At 44.4% G+C, this 19,834-nt stretch overlaps 1 long non-coding RNA gene across 1 annotated transcript; it reads left to right on the forward strand.

The window, feature by feature from the left end:
• Window positions 1-3,370: 3,370 nt before the first annotated feature.
• LOC117512172 lies at window positions 3,371-17,608 on the forward strand. The gene is made up of 3 exons (XR_004561229.1): window positions 3,371-3,381; window positions 15,090-15,095; window positions 17,390-17,608. It is a non-coding gene; the product is annotated as an uncharacterized LOC117512172 (long non-coding RNA).
• The last annotated feature ends 2,226 nt before the right edge of the window (window positions 17,609-19,834 follow it).

Raw genomic sequence — 19,834 nt, forward strand, 5'->3', positions numbered from 1 at the left:
GCAGATGGGCAAGGGAGGTAGGGCTCCCTCTGGTGGCGCTTCCTTCGCCATTGAAGGTGCGGGCACTAGATAGATAGAGATAGATAGATAGATAGATACTTTATTGATCCCAGAGGGAAATTCAAGGCATCCAGCAGCTTACACATTAGACAAGACACACACATTGCACCAAAAAGAAAGCAATAAAAGGTCAAACAGATGTGTCACAGGATTATTTCTTACTGAGATGGGAAGAGTTGAACAGTCTGATGGCCTGAGGGACAAAAGACTTCCTGAATCTGTCCGTGTGGCAGGACTGGGACAGCAGTCTGCCGCTGAATGAGCTCCTCTGCCTGATGATGGCGCTGTGCAGAGGGTGCTCAACATTGTCCATGATGGCCAGCAGTTTACAGAGGGTCCTTCTCTCTGCCACTGATGTTAGTGTCACCAGCTCTGTTCCCAGCACTAAACCAGCTTTCGTCACAAGCCTGTCCAGTCGTCCGGCGTCCCTCCTCTTCATGCTGCTCCCCCAGCAGACCACCACAGAGAAGAGGACACTGGCTACCACAGACTGGTAGAACATTCGCAGGAGTTTATGGCAGATCCTGAAGGACCCTAACCTCCTCAGGAAGTACAGTCCGCTCTGTCCCTTCCTGTAGAGGGTGTCAGTATTGGCTGACCAATCCAACCTATCGTCCATAAGTGTCCCCAGATATTTGTAAGTCTGGACCACCTCCACATCGACCCCCTCAATGGAGACTAGCTGCAGAATGGGCCCGGACCTTCTGAAGTCCACTACCATCTCCTTTGTTTTGGCAATGTTCAGCTGCAGGTGGTTTGATTTGCACCACTCCACAAAGTCCTGTATCAGGTCCCTGTACTCTCTTTCCTGTCCCTCTCACACACATCCCACAATAGCAGTGTCGTCTGAAAACTTCTGCATGTGGCACGACTCCGAGTTGTAATTGAAGTCTGATGTGTACAGAGTGAACAGAACTGGAGAGAGCACAGTTCCTTGTGGTGCTCCAGTGCTGCTGATCACTGTGTCCGAGGTGCAGTTACTGAGTCTGACGTATTGTGGTCTTCCAGTTAGATAATCAGTGATCCAGGTGACCAGATGAGTGTCCACCTCCATCTCCATGAGCTTGTCTCTCAGTAGCAGGGGCTGGATGGTGTTGAAGGCACTGGGGAAGTCAAATAACATGACCCTCACAGCACTGTTACCCCTGTCCAGATGAGAGTGGGCCCTGTGAAGGAGGTAGATGATGGCGTCCTCCACTCCCACCTTCTCCCTGTATGCAAACTGCAGTGGGTCCTCAGCATGTCTGACCTGAGGTCTGAGGACGCTCAGCAGCAGTCACTCCATGGTCTTCATCACCTGGGATGTCAAAGCGACTGGCCTGCAGTCATTCAGCTCCTTCGGGTGTGCCTTCTTAGGAACTGGAATGACACAGGATGTCTTCCATGTGACTGGGGCCTTTCTGAGACGTAGGCTCAGGTTGAAAACATGCTGGAGGGGCTCCCCCAGTTGGTTGGCGCAGGCCTTAAGCATTCTGGGACACACTTTATCCGGGCCTGCTGACTTCCTGGGGTGGAGTCTCCTTAGCTCTCTCCTGACCTGGTCTGCCGTGAAGGAGGGAGGACGGTGAGAGTGGGTGCTTGTTCCGGCTGACTGTGACGATGATGATGATGATGGTGGTGAGGATGGTGAGGGTGAGGACGAGGGCTGATCCACTGTGGGTTTTGGTGCTGACGGTGATGATGATGATGGTGAGGGCTGATCTGCTGGGGGTTTTGATGGTGATGAAGTGATAACTGCTGCGGGAGGGGTTGATGGGGGGTTTGCAGAGGCAGAACAATCAAGCCTGTTAAAAAAGTCGTTAAACTGGTTTGCTCTGTCCACACCCCATCTACTGGGCTGCGGCTGCTGCTTTTGCAGCCTGTGATGGTTTTCATTGCATCCCAGACCTCCTTCATGTTGTTGTCTTGCAGCTTTCTCTCCACCTTCTTCCTGTAGGACTCCTTGGCCTCTTTAAGGCGAGCCTTTAGTTCCCACTGTACACGCCTAAGCTCCGTCCCATCTCCGTCTTTGAACGCCCTCTTATTTTGGTTTAGAAGATTCTTGACATCGCTGGTGATCCAGGACTTGTTGTTTGGAAAGCAACGTACAGTTTTTATGGGAACAGCAACGTCCCTACAGAAATTCAGGTAGCCCGTGATGCAGTGTGTCACTCCATCAATGTCCTCACCATGTGTGTCCTGCAGCACGCTCCAGTCCGTAGTCTCGAAGCAGTCCCTGAGAGCTTCTTCTGCCTCAGGAGACCAGACTCTGAATGAACGTGTAGTAATGGGCTGCCTCAGTACCAGTGGTTTGTACTGAGGCTGTAGAAAAACCAGATTGTGATCTGATTTTCCCAGTGGTGGTAGTGGAGTAGCTGTGTATGCTTCCCTCATGTTGGCATACATCAGATCAATAGACCTGTTCTTTCTGGTGGGACAGTCCACAAACTGATGAAAAGCAGGGAGAGTGGAGTTCAGTGTGACATGATTAAAATCACCAGAGATCGCAAAGAAGGCTTCAGGGTGTTGTGTCTGCAGCGCTGCGATGGTGGAGTGGATGACGTCACACGCCGCCTGTGCGTCAGCCCGTGGAGGAATGTAAACACACGTAAAGATGGCGTGTGTGAACTCCCTCGGCATGTAATACTGTCGGAGACTCACCGCCATCAGTTCAATGTCCCGACAACAGACAATCTCCTTTATGTTTACATGACTAGGGTTGCACCATCTGTTGTTAATAAACAGTGCGAGTCCCCCACCTTTACGCTTGCCGCTTCGCATCGCGTCCCTGTCCGCTCTCAGCATGGTGAATCCAGGTAGCTCCACGTTAGCATCTGGAGTATCGCAAGTGAGCCACGTCTCCGTGAAACACAGCAGACTACACTCCCTGTAGAGCCTCTGATTCTTCACCAGTCCCACCAGCTCATCGGATTTGTTGGTCAGCGAGTTAACATTCCCCATGACCACCGACGAAACCGAAGGTTTCTATCGCCGCTTTGCCGCATTCTTAGCCTTTAGCCTGGCCTTTAGCTTAGCGTCGGCTTTGCAGCCCCGATACTGCCGCCTCAGCTCCTCCGGGATGGTATGGACAATGCCCTCACGTCCCTTCGGCCGTAGGGCCAGCAGTTCTTCCCGAGAATAAACACAATATTCTTCGCTGGCCCGCGTGTATGAAATAAATGAAGTGCACATATCCATCGGATATAATAATATATTCACACCAGACGTGTGTACTAACTTACAAAGAGGAAAAATGGCACCCTTCTCCCTTTAGTCACACACAAGACACTGCCAGTAACTCTGATAGTGTCTGGGAATCATCGGGAGGAGATTGAGTTTTTTGTGACTCCTTCTACCTCCCGCGTGATTTTGGGCTTCCCTTGGATAATCAAACACAATCCCCGGATTGATTGGCCGTCTGGGGTTGTGGCTCAGTGGAGCGAAACCTGTCACCGGGAATGTCTAGGATCCTCGGTTCCGCCCGGTTTGACCGCTAACGAGGAGGTTAAAGTCCCCCCCAATCTTGCGGCGGTGCCTGAGGAGTACCACGATCTCGCTGACGTCTTCAGCAAAGATCTGGCACTCACTCTTCCCCCACACCGTCTGTACGATTGCGCCATTGATTTGATCCCGGGCACTGAGTATCCGTCCAGCCGGCTGTACAACCTCTCACGTCCGGAACGCGAATCAATGGAGACCTACATCCGGGACTCGTTAGCTGCCGGGCTGATCCGGAACTCCACCTCCCCGATGGGTGCAGGTTTGTCCATGCATTGACTACAGCGGACTGAACGAGATCACGGTTCGCAACCGGTACCCTCTACCCCTGTTAGATTCGGTGTTCACGCCCCTGCATGGAGCCCAAATATTCACAAAACTCGATCTTAGGAATGCGTACCACCTGGTTCGGATCCGGAAGGGAGACGAGTGGAAGACGGCATTTAACACCCCAGTAGGTCACTTTGAGTACCTGGTCATGCCGTTCGGCCTCACCAACGCCCCCGCGACGTTTCAGGCTTTGCTAAATGACGTCTTGCGGGACTTCCTGCACCGATTCATCTTCGTATACCTAGACGATATTCTCATTTTTCCCCCGGATCCTGAGACCCATGTCCAGCATGTACGTCAGGTCCTGCAGCGGTTGTTGGAGAACCGGCTGTTTGTGAAGGGCGAGAAGTGTGAGTTCCACCGGACTTCTTTGTCCTTCCTGGGGTTCATAATCTCCTCCAACTCCGTCGCCCCTGATCCAGCCAAGGTTGCGGCGGTGAGAGACTGGCCCCAACCGACAAGCCATAGGAAGCTGCAACAGTTCCTCAGCTTTGCGAATTTCTACAGGAGGTTCATAAAGGGCTACAGTCAGGTAGTTAGCCCCCTGACAGCTCTGACCTCCTCCAAAGTACCATTTACTTGGTCGGATCGGTGCGAGGCCGCGTTTAGGGAGTTGAAACGCCGGTTTTTGACTGCACCAGTTCTGGTGCAGTCAAAAACCGGCTGTCTGCATGTCTGCATGCCAGATCAGATCCCCAGTCTCCAGTTCTCCTCTCAAGTCTGGAGGAGTTTCTGCCGAGAACTGGGGGCCACCGTGAGCCTCTCGTCTGGGTATCACGGACAGGCAGAACGGGCCAACCAAGAACTGGAGCAAGCCCTGCGCTGTGTGACGTCCACGCACCCGACGGCCTGGAGTGAACATCTGGCCTGGATCGAGTACGCGCATAACACCCAGGTGTCCTCTGCCACCGGCCTCTCCCCGTTTGAGGTGTGTCTGGGGTACCAGCCCCCATTGTTTCCTGTGGTGGAGGGAGAGGTCGGTGTGCCCTCGGTCCAGGCCCACCTGCGGAGGTGCCGTCGGGTGTGGCGCACCGCCCGTTCTGCCTTGTTGAAAGCCCGGATGAGGGCCAAAGCCCATGCAGATCGCCGGCGTTCCCCGGCCCCTGCATACCAGCCCGAGCAGGAGGTATGGCTTTCCACAAAAGACGTTCCTCTACAAGTGGACTCCCCGAAACTAAAAGACAGATACATTGGACCATTTAAGATCCTCAAGGTCATCAGTCCTGCCACAGTGAAACTACAGCTCCCAGCTTCACTGCGGATCCACCCGGTTTTCCATGTCTCCAGGTTGAAACCCTATCACACCTCACCCCTCTGTGCTCCTGGACCAGCGCCGCCTCCTGCCCGGATCATCGACGGGGAGCCGGCTTGGACTGTGCGTCGGCTCCTGGACGTCCACCGGAAGGGCCGGGGTTTCCAGTACTTGGTGGACTGGGAGGGTTATGGACCCGAAGAACGCTCCTGGGTGAAGAGGAGCTTCATCCTGGATCCGGCCCTCCTGGCCGAGTTCTACCATCGCCATCCCGACAAGCCGGGTTGGGCGCCAGGAGGCGCCCGTTGAGGGGGGGTCCTGTTGTGTGGGCCGCTGAAGAGGAGGTACTGCTGGCCCACTACCAAAGGGCGCCCTGCCTGAAGTGCGGGCTTCAGGCACGAGAGGGCGCTGCCAACTCACAGGAACAGCCGGGGTGACAGCTGTCACTCATCAACTATGACAGCTGTCACCAATCACCAGGTCTTCAACCACACACACAAAAGCCGGACGACATCTCCAAGAGGTCGCCGAGATATCGTCGACCTCTACGGTAAACTCTCAGCCGTTTGACTGTGCCGTTACGCACGTGATTCCTTTTCTGAGTGTTTGCAGCAGTTGCTGTAGCTGCTGTCAGCTGGGTGCTGCATTTTGTGGTTCCGTGAAAGAGTGACGTTCTTCACCCTCACGCCAAAACGCTAAGTAGCTCTTTGGCTCTGCACAACTGTGTTCTGTGTTAAAGGTGGAGGTGTTGTTTCCCACCTGGAATAACGACTTGCTGACTGTTTACTGAGTGTATTGTCAGACACTCATCACATCTGTTCTTCTGCCAGCAGTACCAGATCCGACAGTCGGAGACGGTGACCACCTGGGGACTCAGGACTTGGCGGCTCCAGTATCCTTCGGGTTCGGTGGCAGTGGAAATTGTGTGGGATCCGGTTCTTCTCGGGACAGACGTCTCCTATCCTCGAGCCTACCTACACATCACCTTGTGTATTTTGATTGTGATCCAAATTCTGCATTTGTCTGTATTCTCGTTGTACATTTTTCACAACAGTAAAGTGTTGTATTTTTGGCTCATCTATTGTCCGCTCATTTATGCCCCCTGTTGTGGGTCCGTGTCACTACACTTTCCCAACACACAGAAGCTTCCTCAGCTAAAATTCTTGCTCTGGTAGTCTGACTTCTGTCTTGACTCTTGTAGAAAAGAATAAACCAGAAGCCAACAAAAGCTGGAGTTTTTTAACCTAACCAGACCCCACCTACCGAGAGGCTGACTGCTATAGGCTAGTGACTAAACAATAGCTCTAATTGGCACCTATTGTGCTCTAGTTAGCACTCTCCTAATGACAGGACGGAAGCCTCCCCTGATGGCTCCCTTGACGACTCTCTCCTGATGATGTGAATGACTCATTACCATGAACAAAAGACTGAAACTGCTTTGACCTGAGTACCACATTGTAAACAGGGGACAAAGCGTGTCTGAGACCCGCTCCGCGGTTAAGGCTGGGTTTCAACTGTTTTACAAAGAATGCTTCCTTGACACCTCTCTCAAACCATTTCTTCTCTCTGGCTAAGATTTTAACTTCCTTGTCCTCAAACGTGTGGCTAGTGTCTTTCAGGTGGAGATGAACTGCAGACTGAGGTCCACTGGTGACCTCTCTGCAGTGCTGGTATAGCCTCTTGTGTAAAAGTTGCTTCGTCTCACCTATGTAGTGTTCATTACAGTTTTCCTGACATCTGATATGATACACTACATTGCTCTGTTTGTAACTAGGGATCCTGTCCTTAGGGTGAACTAATTTCTGTCTCAAGGTGTTGACTGGTTTAAAGTAAACTGGGATTTTGTACTGTCTGAAGATCCTCTGTAGTTTTTCCCCTACTCCTGCTAAATAAGGGAGAGACACTCCTCTTCTTCTTGTCTCCGTCTCCTGTCTATCTGGTCTCTTTGTTTTCTGGGACTTCTGCACTTTGTTCAGGGACCAACGTGGGTACCCACATACTGTGAGGGCTTTCCGTACAAGTTGTTGCTCTTTAGCCCTTCCCTCTGCAGTTGTGGGCACCTGTAGGGCTCTGTGTTGAAGAGTCCTGATCACCCCGAGCTTGTGTTCAAGGGGGTGGTTTGAGCCAAAGAGCAGATATTGGTCAGTGTGAGTGGGTTTTCTGTAAACATCTGTCTGGAGCTACCTGTTCTCTCCAATCATAACATCACAGTCCAAGAAGGCTACATGGTTGTTTCTGGCATCCTCACGTGTGAACTTGATATTGGAGTCCACCAAATTGATGTGTTCTGTAAAGTCCTCGACCTCCTGTTGCTTGATTTTAACCCATGTGTCATCGACATATCTGAACCAGTGACTGGGAGAGAAGCCCGTGAACGACGTCAAGGCTGTCTTCTCCACTCGCTCCATGTACAGATTGGCCACAATGGGGGATACCGGAGACCCCATCGCACAACCATGGATCTGCCTGTAGTAATTCCCCATAAACAGAAAATATGTGGTGTTAAGACAGATCAGCCAAAAGTGAATGGAATCACACGGTGCTCCACAATGTCCTCTTCCATGGGCTTGCCGAAAATATCTAGGACCAGCTGGTGGCCGTAGATCTGCCTGAAGACCTCGATGAGCTCATCTCTCTCACCATCTGGATTGACCGGCATCTTTAGGATCTCCTCGCCATGCTGCCCAGCTACCTGACCGACGTTCCACTACACCTCCCATCCGCACCTCCTTTTCCAGCCATATCAGCGTGGATCCTCCACACCACAGTGCTGAGGAGCCCATGCAACTGGGTCACACTTGTCTTTCTTCCACCAAGAAGACGGACTTTGTTTTTACTGTGGACATTCTGGTCACATGACAACCAATTGTCAGGCCAAGGGTGCCCCCGTGCAGCCAAAATCCAACTTACGGGTGAGTCTAAATTGTATTACTCCATCCTCAGCAAAAAACATAATTACTGCTAAATTGTCCTCTGAAAATTCGTCAGCTTCCGTGTCAGCTTTTCTTGATTCTGGTTCTGATGCTCACTTGATTCTGTTCTCTCTTGCCAGGTCCCTACACCTGAAATTGTTTAAGCTCCCACGCCCTCTGGTGGTGTGTGCTGTGGATGGCCACAAATCGGGTTGTATTTCTCACCGTACTCAGTCCGTTTCCTTGACAGTGTCGGAGAACAACCCTGAATTAATCAGTTTTCACATATTTGACAATATGACGCATCCGCTTATTCTGGGGCCCCACTGGTTACAACAACACAGTCCGAATTTTAATTGGTCAAAGGGGGATATTGTGTCTTGGGGTTCAGCCTGCAAAAAGGCCTGTCTGTCTAAATCTCTAAATCTGTTCATTCTCAGCTGGATTCTAACCTGGATCTCAGAGGGGTTCCGTCATGCTATCACGATTTGGCACTCGTATTTTGCAAAAACAAAGCTAAATCATTACCACCCCACCGAGAATATGATTACACCATCGAGCTTCTCCCTGGGGCAAGCCCACCTCGGGGAAAACTATTTTCACTGTCTGTCTCTGAATGCAATGTCATGAATGAATATATACAGGAGTCCTTAGCTGCTGGTTTGATTTGTCATTCGTCGCCCATGGGCCGGGGTTTGTCATCATTGAGAAAAAAGACAAGTCGCTCCGCCCTTGTATTAATTATCGTGGGCTTAATGACATCACCGTTAACAATTGTTATCTGCTGCCTCTCATCTCCTCTGCTTTTGAATTGTTGGAAGGAGTTAAAATATTTACCAAACTTGATCTCCACAACGCATACCACTTGGTCTGGATAAAAGAAGGAGATGAGTGGAAAACAGCTTTTAACACACCTTTTGGTCATTATGAATACTTTGTCAGGCCATTTGGCCTCACCAATGCCCCCGGAGTTTTCTAAAACTTGGTTAATGATGTGCTGTGTGAATTCCTAAATAAATTTGTTTTTGTGTACCTTGATGATACTTTGATTTTCTCTCCCGACCAGAAAACTCACACTGAAAATATTTGCACCATACTCCAGACCTTGTTACACCACAACCTGTTTGTAAAGGCAGAAAAATGTGAATTCCACAAACTGACTGTTTCGTTTTTTGGGTTTATAATCACGGAGGGAGAGATTAACATGGACACTGATAAGGTTGCCGCTGTGTGTGAGTGGACTGTTCCCTCCTCACTGAAGGTACAGAGATTCCTAGGCTTTGACAATTTCTATTGTAAATTCATATGTAATTTCAGTACTGTTGCAGCTCTGTTACATGATGTCACGTTGTCCCTCCAGCCGTTTGTCTGGACACTGGAGTGCGATGAGGCTTTCAGAGTTCTAAAGAAATGCTTTACAGTGGCCCCCGTGCTGCTCCTCCCTGACACCGCTCAACAGTTCGTGGTTGAGGTTGATGCTTCCGACATTGGTGTGGGTGTGGTCCTCTCGCAGCGTAACCTCGCTGACAATAGGATGCATCCGTGTGCCTATCTATTCATGAAGCTGACCGCCGCAGAGTGTAATTACACCATCGGAGACTGAGCTGTTGGCGGTGAAAGTGGCCTTGGAGGAGTGGTGCCACTGGTTTGAGGGGTCACAAGCACCATTCCTGGTTTACACTGACCATAAAAATTTAGAATATTTAAGATTCGCCAAGTGCCTTAATGCCCGAAAAGCTAGGTGGGCTGTCTTTTTCAGCCATTTCAACTTTGTGCTTTCATACCAACCAGGTTCCAAAAATGGGAAACCAGACACTTTATCCCGTCAGGGGGAACCGATTGACGCCCCGTCCGATCCAGGAATAATACTGCCACCTTCCTGCTTTGTCTCTGCTCTCACTTGGGAAAGTGAATCTAATGTCCAGTCTGCTGCTGATGGTATCCCAGTGCCTCCTGGTTGTCCCACCGGCAACCTTTTTGTTCCAGTCGCACTCAGGGGGGACATGATCAGGTAGGGACATGATAGTCGTTTGTCTTGTCACCCGGGAATTAAGAAAACCCTTTTTGTAATTCAACAAAGATTTTGGTGGCCTGGGTTAGCCAAGGATGTTTCTGAATATGCCAATGCCTGTCAATCATGTGCTATGTATAAGTCGTCCAACCGTCCACCTGCCGGGTTATTAATGCCACTGCCTGTGCCTACACATCCGTGGTCTCATATTATGATGGACTTTGTAAATGGTCTTCCGCCCTCTAAACGTAACACTGTTGTTCTTTCTGTTGTAGATAGATTTGGTTTTGTTTTATTTTGTTCTTTTCTTCTGTTGGTTATTTTTTGTACTTCATTGGTTTTGGTTTGTTTATTCTTTTGTGGGGGGTTTTCTGCTTGGGTCTGTCTGTCTCTACTTCTCTTTCTGTCTCTTGTTTCTTGGTGATGGGAGTTTCTCTCTCTCTGGCCACGCCCTAGTTCTGGTGCTTTCCACGCACACTTGTTCCTGATTTGATGATTACCACCTGGGGTTATATCAGCTCACTGGGTGCATTTGTCTCTCACCAGTTTGTCGTGCCTTGTGCCTTCATTCCAGCTCTGTTCCTGCATTCGTATTCCTGCCTGCTTCATAGTGTGTACCTGACCTCCAGCCTGTTGCCTCAACCACACCTTTTGCCTGATGTTCTTTGTACTGCGGCTTTTTCTGGACTGCTTACTCGTGTACCGACCTCTGCTATCCGCCTCATTAAAGCTTTCACTAAGTGCCCCTTCACACATAGTGTGAAGTTTGGACGACATGCACAATTAGTGCACATGATGCAGGAATCGTGTGCAAACCGTGTAATGTCGTCCTTGACTCCAACGCCTCATAGAGCTGTGGCTACAACTATTTGCACACACAAGCTCCTGAAAGACAAAGTGTGTGCTGTGCGAACACATCACACTCTCTCGTGGCAGGTGCCGGCCAAATTCCAGGTGACATGCACGAACATCTAACACTGCTCGCATGGCACTTAGAAAATGGGTGGCCAGTTGCACTCTTGGCACAATAACAGACTGCAGACAATCACTTTTGTACTCACAGAGAAATTTGTCTAAGTCCCACACAAGTGTGGTTTTGGTGTGTGCGTTGAGATGACAGGAGGTGTGTCCTCCCACTGAAGCGGCTGTGGAAATCTGTGGATCTGGACATCCCAGCTGGACACCATGTTGTGTTTGGACGGACATGGACAAACAACTGCCCACTCTGACGCGCGTGTCTGTTTGCTGTTATCAAGTGGACATAAATAAAAACATACATCACTGTGGCGGCGCAAACTTCCACCAACACTAGTTTCCAATTCCACAAAAATTTTTATCTTGGAAAACATTTTCTAGTTCAAAGTCCTGGCAGAAGTGGCTTTTCATAAACTAAGTTAGAACAATTGTCAGGAGTATGTATTTAGTTCATTCACTTGAAGTTTTTTTTTGTGGTGTTGTCAGTTTTTTTTTTTTTTTTTTGGTTTCTGAATTCTTTTTTTGATAATTTTCACAGAACATTTATTATCTCTGCTCAGCACAAGTTGTCATTGTGTTTTGGCACTTGGTTTCAGACTGATAACTGGAAGATTAACAAACAGGCATAAAATTGGAACCTTCGTCCAATTTTGCTGGTGCAGGTAAATCCATAACAGAAAAATGACAGTGGTTGAGGGACTTTTGATTGAGATATAATGCACAATGTACACCAAATGGGCTTTTCAATATTAAATTCAAATGTCCGCAAAATCCACAATCTGGATCATATCCAGATCATCCTTTGTCAGGCGATAGTTAGCACCAGTCTGCACCTCACTTTCATATGAGTGATTATGGCATGTTTGGGTAAGATATAATGTAAAATATACATTAGTTTTTTTTTTTCAGTTAAATTTAAATGGTCACAAACTGTCACCTGGAACAGATCCAGATTAAATTTCGTCAGTCAATAAAGAATACCAACCTACATAACACTCTTAAATATGAAAGAAATATGATATTTTTGATAGAGCTATGGCTGTTTAAAAATTAATTTAATGTTAATATGGATTTTTCCAATTTTCCAAGATTTTTTGCTGACTTTGACCTTTGTCCTTGAGAATTGAATCAGTTCTTGTTCATCAAGATATGAATTTTCAGTCAAAATTTCTTAAGGATATATGAAAAATTTTGGACTTCAGACTGTTTACAAACGGGGAGAAAACATTGGCAGAGATAAAAAAAAATACACACTGCTGTTATTTTGGAACAGCCTAATATTCATTTTTCTTCACTTTCTGTAAAGTAATAACAAATTTGATAAATGTTTCATGTTTTGATTTGGAATAGAATGTTCCTTGTTCCCAATGCATTTGTGTGTCTGGAAATAAAACCCATTATAAGGATTTTGAGCTTTACACACTTTTTAAATGCACAGCTATTATTCTAAAGACAACTGTCCAAGATAAAAACACTAAATGTGTCACAGTTGTTAAAATTGGGATATCTCAATCCCAAATGCAAATAGTTCTGGAGTTCCATGGAGCCAGTTAATGAATTTTCTCAGTCATCCAGGTAGACTTGGTCTTAAAAACATTTCCCCACTCTACAGTGATTTTTTTTTCCACTTTTGAGAACTCAACATATTTCCATGCATGTTATTAATACATTTAATTTTAATGTAACACTGACAGAGCAAGACATTTTTTTTATATATAAAAATGTATAGTTTTTGAGTACGGACTGTTGAGTTACTTTCTGCATGTACGAGGTCTGTCAATAAAGTAACGGTCCTTTTTATTTTTTTCAAAAACTATATGGATTTCATTCATATGTTTTTACATCAGACATGCTTGAACCCTCGTGCGCATGCGTGAGTTTTTCCACGCCTGTCGGTGACATCATTCGCCTGTGAGCACGCCTTGGGAAGGAGTGGTCCCGCCCCCTCGAACGGATTTTCATTGTCTGGAAATGGCGGAATGAAAAGGACTTTTTTTCCATCAGAATTTTTTCAGAAGCTGTTAGACTGGCACCTGGAAACCATTCGAAAAATTTATCTGGCTTTCAGTGAAAATTTTACGGTCTTCACAGAGAATAAGGTCTGTTATAACAGCTTTAAGGACCCCTTTTCATTCCACCATTTCCAGACAATGAAAATCCGACAAGGGGCGGGACCACTCCTTCCCAAGGCGTGCTCACAGGCGAATGACGTCACCGACAGGCGTGGAAAAAGTCACGCATGTGCACGAGGGTTCAGGCATGTCTGACGTAAAAACATATGAATGAAATCCATATAGTTTTTGAAAAAAATAAAAACGACCGTTATTTTATTGACAGACCTCGTAATCTGCAAAATAATACATTATTACATAATGTATCTGCAATCAGATTACTTCTCATGTCTTTTACAGTGGAGTGGCTCTTTTTTACCGTCCTAATTACATTTTACATGTAATCCGTTTGTAGAACGAAAACCACAGGATGAATATAATAATGTGTTTGGAATATTGAAAATTATCACTTGTGGATAATTTTACCTATAACAAGGTTATAATATCATTGATTTTAGGGTCAGTCGATAGGAAATATTAAAATCAGTCTCAAACTTTCAGGCGTAAGCTCTGCAGGTCAGCTCTGACACCCTCTGTAAAACCATACAAAAATCACAGACAACTTCACACGTTTAAGATATTTAACTCTGGCAGGAGTTAAATAACAGGGCATATCACAGTGAGCAATTTAATGATGACGACAGCGTAGAGTTTTAGGAGTTAAATTAATCCTAATTTAACAGGTAATTTACTTTGGTATTTATTAACTTGAAAGAAGATTAATGATTTTGAATAGAGTTAAATAAAGCCACTGTGTTTATCTGACAACATAGCCGGTCTTACTTGGACGCAGTACAGCGGGTCTCCGTGAAGTCCAATGCTGGACGCCGTCTGGTTCAGTCGACGCTTCGTCCACCACACAGCTTCTTCAGGGACCTTGACAAAGAGGCTCTGCCGGTCCGACCTGCGCGGTTTCGTCAGTTACGGGGATGATTTCTGTTATTGTGCTGTGATTTCGCGGTCAGCTGACCTGGATGTTTTTCTCTGCAGCGCTCCGGAGTCTGGCTCATCAGAATAAAGGTTTGAGCATCTTTATTCTCTATCAAAAATCAAAAATTCGTCGTTTGTCGTTGTCTTTTTGGAAGCTGGGTCAAATCAAAATTCAAGTGCAAAAATAGCTGACTTTAGAAGAAAAAGGTTCACGAAAGGAATTTGGAGTTTGAAGAAGAAAAAGGTTTTAATTCAAAAAATTGAAAAAGGAAGTTAAATGCGCCTGCACGTTTAACTTGACAAAGGTTGCAAACGTTATCTGTCAGAAAAAGTAATTGCACAAAACAAGAAGTACTTTTAAGTAGCACGTGGCTTTAAACAAAGAGTCATAAATTTCCTTGACGGCCAGGCCGCGCCTTTAGGCTCACGAAGTGCACGGCACACGATGCAGAAAGTGAAGAGAGGGAAAGAGCGAGAGAAAAGAGAGCAAATTCCCGGGCGCAAGCTCTTTTAAAGGTTTAACAAGCTCCACCCCCAAGAATTCTGGGTAATGTAGTTTCTGGAGTTTCCTTTCTCTAGTTTTTTTTTTATATATAAATCAGCGTGCAGCTAAAATTCCGCTTTGAAACCAAACAAGTCCTGCAGGATAAATCTCGTAACTGGTTTACCTGGAATTATATACCACACACATATATAAGAACACACAAAATAAACATTCCCCAATGAACAGAGTATAACACATCAAATATAATACTTTCATGCATAAATAGAAAAGAGCGACATGTTTCCCTTTCCCTTTTTTTTTTCTTTTGTTACAACAATACAATGAAATTTCCTTTTAAAAACGTGGTTACAATTTTAAGTCTGCAGGACTCAGTCACCTGCCCTTCCCCAAATCGTCAAACAGGGGTCACTCTTGTTCCATGGTTAGATTTTGTATTCATCTAGCAGAAATGTGAAAAGCGTAATAGTGAGTCGATTTCAACCAGAAAAACTTTGCAATTATCAGTAGACTGATGGTAATCCTTCAGTGAGTTGTTTTTTTCTTTAGGTAGGAATACCTCTTTTAGGACTTTTGGTGAAGAAAGTGTCTTTCTGTGGAGGTTTTTTTTTATGTTAGAGGAGAGATGACCATCTGGTTTGGGGTACTGATAAGAATTCAAAACTCCGTGAGGAATGCACTTTGGGGAGTCTTAAATCCTGATTAGTGGTGGGGGGTTTTGACATCAAGCCAAGCTGTGCCTGGCCGGAGTGTCTCCGCTTTGACACCTGGAGATATACCAGGCCTTGCTGTATGGAGTTTCTTTTTCTTTGAAGAAACTCCATGGCCTCTGCTTAATGCAAGCTTAAGATGTTGGTTGTTTGATCACAGCTTTCCGCTACACATTACTCCCAAGCCTGTGCATTAACATACTTCCTCTCTGAATACTTTTTGATGAACAATCTGATCAAACTATAATGTAACATTTGATAAACTATGAAACTGGGGCAAGACAACAAATGAAAACACTCATTGGCAAGTTTTAGTTCTTTTTATTGCATGTTTAATAATCACATCACTAATAAACAAGTAATCACAAAAAAGAGTTTCAAACCAAAAAGTTAAATCTGAAATAATGGAAAAAAAAAAAAATTCCACATGCACACACACAAAATAAAAACAAAGAGGAAGCTCTCTGCAGATGCCATTGTTAAGTCAGCTTAAAGCATCCCATTGTTTATCAGTGTGCGCTGGAGAACAGCTGATGTACTTTTTGTATGAGTGCAGTAGTGACAGATGAAGTAACTCGTTGGTTACTAAGGAGCCTTAGTTAAACAAACCTTAAATAAGGATGTCTGACTGTCCAGGGCAAGTGTGAACGAAACAGAACTCTGAATATCATCCTCATGTCAGACAAAACTACCCACAAATCACACTTTAACAATGATAGGCCATGGGCCTGCATGGTCCCGCCTGAACCACCCCCCAACCCTATAAATCTGGTATCATTAGAAAGCTTAGGATGTCTAGATTACAAAAATAACTGGTAACAGTAAAAATACTGGGCCTCACTATGACATATGAGCACTTTTATTGACCGACCCTAGCCAAATGAACATGTGCATGATGACATTTTTTTCCGCACAACATAAAAAACTACCAAATCATCTTTTAAACAAATGGGACACATAAGACACCAAATGAAAGCTGTCATTATATAGATTTGATTACATTTTGAATTATGTGCATAGCTTTCTTGTTCAGATCAGAGGGTATGCCTTCATACAAACACCCATGTCAAAGGTTGTAATGACAAACTCTTGACGTACTTCATGTGCAGCCTCTTCTGCTACTCACAGACATTCTTTGACAGTTTTGTATTTCATAATAGGGTGGTTAATGACAGGGTAGTAATCCAATGTTGACATATGTCAACGTGAGGCCCAGTATTTTTACTGTTACCAGTTATTTTTGTAACCTAGACATCCTAAGATTTCTAATGATACCAAATTTATAGGGTTGTGGGGAGGTGCATGTGGGACCATGCTGCCCCATGGCCTATGATTACCAGGTCCACAACATCACACAGTTATTAGTCCCACTCTGCTTTCTGCTGAGACCTCATGTTCCTTCAGTGTCAACAGTGTTCCCAGCTGATCAGTTTTTTTCTTTTTGTTTCTTTCTGTGTGTTAAAGTGACAGTCTGACTGTAACGCAAGTAAAATGTTTTGATGAGTGACAACGTTTACAGGAAAAAAATCAATATTGTATTTGTGACGTCTAATCACGTTTCAGAAAATGTCCTTATTGACGGACAATTCTTAGGACTGGAGTCGCAGAGATGTTTTATTCATAGTGTGAGTGAGTATTCCAACAACATTTTGGTGAAAATGTCTTCTGTTTCAGTGCCTGTCCAACACTCATTATGGTACTATAATGAGATTATCAACCTGACACCTCGAACTGTTTTCTTTGGGTCTACATCTTGCTTCATATGTCACTGCAAAATGTCATAACACTTTGTCACGTTGTCACATCTTTTCCCAAGAACTAGCCATAAAGCCAACAATTTTTCCTTGAAACTGATTCACTATTCAAATGAAATCATCCCTCACCTGTGACACTGTGATGGAGGATTTGTGTGTTCTGATTATGTGCTTATAACTGAGTGGAAGGTGTTTAACCCCTTAGAGTTTTGAAGACACTTTAGAATAAAAGTTGTGTAAAATGTGAACCATTAATTGTTGCCAGAGGGATAATGATCAGAATACATTTTACTAAATTTGTTAATTTTTGTACCTGATGCATCACTGAGATTATAATGGAGTCAGTTAGTCTTACACTTTTCAAGGTATATTTTGACAAAACAATTATGCTAAGTTGCAATGTTACCAGAAAAACATCAATATTAGAAGTACAATGTTTACTTTGAGAAATAAAACCGGTATTATTTAGAGACAAGTGTGTTAATCTCATGTAAAATATGCTGCAGAAATGATTACAACTTGTCTTTTTGTATTTATAAACAGTAATGTGCAAATGTTTTAGAAATAAAGAAAAATGTTAAATATCTGGTAAAAATAGAAATGTGGAAATGTGCTTAAAAATGGATCCATTTTATGAGATAAAAAATGTAATTACTTTTCCATGCATAAGTGTTTTTTCTTGATATTTGTAAGAAAATCAGATTGTAATTAATTGGGTATTTGCACTCATTTTATTATTGAGTGCATGTGTGGTCATATACTTTTTTTTGTGTGTGTGTGTGTGTGTGTGTGGGTGGGTGGGGGGGTTACCTATCCAATGTTTCGGTTGCCTAAAACATTTGCAAATTATTGTATTCTATCCATATATTGTTACTTTTATATATACATTTATTATTTTTTCCCCATAACAGCACAGTTTCTTTCTAAAACACCAAAAATTTCCTCAAAGTTAAGATTTATACTTATTACAAAAAACCCAACTTTCTTTCCCTAAACACAGTCTTAAGTAAATTTAAATTTTTGTTCTTAATCCCATGAATAATTTTATCTCTCAATGTTTGATCCATGATGTTGCTGATGAAACTGAACAATATGAGGCTCTACATAGTCAAATGTAAATAGCGCCTTTTTGTAAAAATCTGTCTGAATACATGGATCCAGGTGAGTTATACTGAAATTATTTGAAAATTGATCAAAAATTAAATTTGCAGCAAAAGTGGAACAATATCATTTAAATAAACAATAATCAGAAAGCTTTTCCTGCCATTAAAAACAAACAAACAAACAAAAAAAATCAAGGTTTGTGCGAGAGGACGTGTAGGATTGCCTGAAGGACAGACACACTTAAAGTCATAATGCACAAAGGCTTTCAGCTCTGGTCTTGTTCTAATATTATCTGGCCATGCATTATGAAGGCATTGCAGGCGACAGTCGATTACATTGCTTTAAGAGGATCAGCTACATCAAGTTCACCTGCCAAAACCTCAACACTTGAAAGAACTTTTTGTGTTCAGCTGCAGTATCTATTCTGTCACATAACAAAGAAGATGCTGCCAGAACCGTGACACTGTACAGAATTACTGCAACTCTACAACTGTGGTATTTCTATTTCTGAAATTTAACATCCTCATTAAATCTCTTCTCAAAGAGGTGCTCAGCAGTGTCAGGAGTTTAATCAAAGCTTTCAGGTAAGCAGACCAGGAGGCACATAGAGGACACACGGCTCCTTCAACTTTCCACATTTCACATCCACAGTGTTTTTCTTCTTCACCTCCTGCTGTGCTGCAACGTCAACGAAGGCTTCTACACTGTCAACTAGTCCTCTGTTCAAAGAAACAACCCAACAACTCCTCTGCCCTCTTTTTCAACCCCTTTACATCATACACCACCTCCATTGCCACATTCTCCCCCCCTTCTGAATGTCATCTTCACTCTTCACTGTGTGCCTCTGTTTACAAAAAAAAAAAAAAAAAAAAAAAAAGTGCATGTTTGCAACATTTTCTGACTTCTACTGGAAAAATATCCATATTGCTTATTCAGGAAGAGATATACAATAAATAAACCCTTTGGTGGGTAAAAAAAGCAACTAGATGAAATAAAGAAAAACAGAAAAGTCCAAACACTAAACTCATTTTGCACAACATTTAACTCAATCACATCATCACAATCACAAAATAAAGAGTTAAACAGCTTAAAATGGTTTAAACAGAATATTAGTATTTTGGCATTATTTATTGATAGCTTGTTTTTGTTGCAGACTCTTACAATGGACAATAAAGAGAGAGGAACATCGCAATCCAGACAGAGAGTGATGATGAGATGCAGGTGAGGTGAACAACAGTTAGTAAAGCCAAGAGGAACCAACAACCCCACGTTCACAAGGGAAGCTCCAAGTCAGAGGCGGCTCTGACACTGAATCACTGCTCCACTAATAAAAGGATTAGCTGCTGTGGTTTGGAGTGTGAAGAGGGCATGATGAAGTTCCAGAGGATGATGTTCACCATTAAAAAAACAAAACAAATTACACCAATGTTTTGGGGTCAACATAACATCCAAAACTTGGTAACTTTGTCACTCCCTTTTCCCCTTCCCATTAAGGTCCAAGATTAGCTTCAGTCCAACCAAATACAGGGTGGTGGGAGATGCGAGGAAAACGGGAGATGGATGATGATGATGATGATGATGACGGACTGGGATATTATGTTAGGCTACTTCATGTATGAGGACCAACATAACACGAGAGCGCCACATGTTTTACCTAAGAAGCACAGAGCTGCAGATAATGGATAGAATGGGTTTAAGATCTTGGT

This window comes from Thalassophryne amazonica, chromosome 1 (genome assembly GCF_902500255.1).
Source record: "Thalassophryne amazonica chromosome 1, fThaAma1.1, whole genome shotgun sequence".
Taxonomy (NCBI): domain Eukaryota; kingdom Metazoa; phylum Chordata; class Actinopteri; order Batrachoidiformes; family Batrachoididae; genus Thalassophryne; species Thalassophryne amazonica.